The following is a 1,920-nucleotide window of genomic DNA, read 5'->3' on the forward strand; positions in this document are numbered from 1 at the left end:
CCCTTTTTACATCTGCTAACAGCTCTGCCTCCAGCACAGCGTCCCTCTCCCTCTGTGTGTGTTTACTCCTCAGCTAATTGAGATCTAATTGCTGTAACACGGAGTAAAGCCCAAGCCCAAGCCGTCACCGGGGAAATATCGCTAACAGCCAGCTCCTCCCGCAGGGGATTGTGGGTAGCAGAGATGTCAGAGCTATTTAGTCTCAAAGCAGAGGATATGAAAACAAACTTTGCAGATTCAATAAACGACCACAGAGATTAAAACACGCCACAAGCATGACAAAGTTCAATCCCGGTAAACTGAAAACAAAGATCTGCAAATCTGCTTCGTGTTCACCAACTTAATGCCCTGTGAAATCCATCCATCTCCTCAGGTAGTTGACCACAAACATTTCGCCACTTTATGACATCTTGATGAGTGGTGGGGTCTTAATAAAGCGGAGCAGCAGAGTTCAATCAGGTATTGAAATAAGCCGAGCTAAGTGCTTCTACGGTATCTGCCTCAGAGGCGGATGTTGCCGACCGAAGAGAGACGATCATCAATGGCATGAAAAAGAGATGAGGTATTGATATAGTTATGAAACCAATGTTTCAAAACATGCCACATCATCAGCACAGCAAGATGAGATATTAAATATACATCTTCCTTTCACAGTGATTATAGAATTACAACTCAGAGAGAGAGAGAGAGAGAGTGATGCAACTAAAACCATTAACTGATCCTACTTCTCACAGGCTGATGAAGACGTTTTGCTCACAGCAGAGTTGAGTTTAAAGGGCCGTACTTTTAGTTCTGCATGTTTTAGCTCATTATTTAATCACATTGCTGTTTCTTTCTACTGTTCCAGAGAGAAATATAGCAAAATCTATTAGAAGACTCCTGAAACCTGCTTGAGTTCAAGCTTTCTTAGATTCATTTTTCGTATGGGCTTTTATGCATTTTCGTAAATGTATTTTCTGTACTTTTACCATCGATTTGCAAGGGGCCCCAGGGCAAAAAAAAAAGTTGCTGAGCCTTTTTGAATCCCCCTTTCCTCTCACTTTCTGTGCAATGTGTCCAGTTTTTCTATGTTGAATACTACCTAAGCCCGGATATAATGTGTTATAATCTCATTAAAATCCTTAATTTAGGAATATACAACATGTAAGCACAAAACTGAAATACTGACGTTCTTAAAGGTGTGTATGATTTAGGAGGATGGAATATGCTGTCATTAGTCAGTAATTACCTGTAATTACCTAGAAATAAGAATAAAAAAAAAATAGATTTGACACAGGGACCCTCTGCAAGACAGGACCTCAAAACCAGGATGACAAGGACCCACCTTAAGGCCCTTATCATGACAGCTGATATTGCCTTAGTTGTGGATATTTTAAATTAAAGGACCAGTGTGTCAGATTTAGTGGCATGTAGTGGTAGAAGTTGCAGATTGCAATTAACTGAACACCAGTCACACTGTGTGTGTAGAAGAAACTACAGTGACCGCAAAACTCACAAGCTCTACCTACCGCCATGTTTCTACAGTAGCCCAGAAGGGGCATACCAAACACTGGCTGAAGATCAGGCCTTTCATGTTTTTCATGAGTTTCGCAGCCACTGTAGTTTCTCGTATACACTTCACAGCCTGTTCTCATTCCCAGGTCGGTAAATAGAGACCCCACCAGTGTTCAGTTAGTTGCAATCTGCAACTTCACCACTAGATTCCACTGAATCCTAAAACTGCACAAACATAGGGCTGAAAACATTGCCATGATCATTTATTTGTGGCTCTTACATGCTGGAGAGTGAAATTAAGACTCAACATGCATGTTAAAAATGACAATAACGATGCTTTACTATCCGAACAAGCATGTATCAACTGCCCCGCCCTCCCCACCGCCTCATGATTGATCTATAAAACCAACCAGTTACCACTGTCAG

Source organism: Morone saxatilis, unplaced genomic scaffold (genome assembly GCF_004916995.1).
Source record: "Morone saxatilis isolate NCDOM2014 unplaced genomic scaffold, NCSU_SB_2.0 Contig12, whole genome shotgun sequence".
NCBI lineage: Eukaryota > Metazoa > Chordata > Actinopteri > Moronidae > Morone > Morone saxatilis.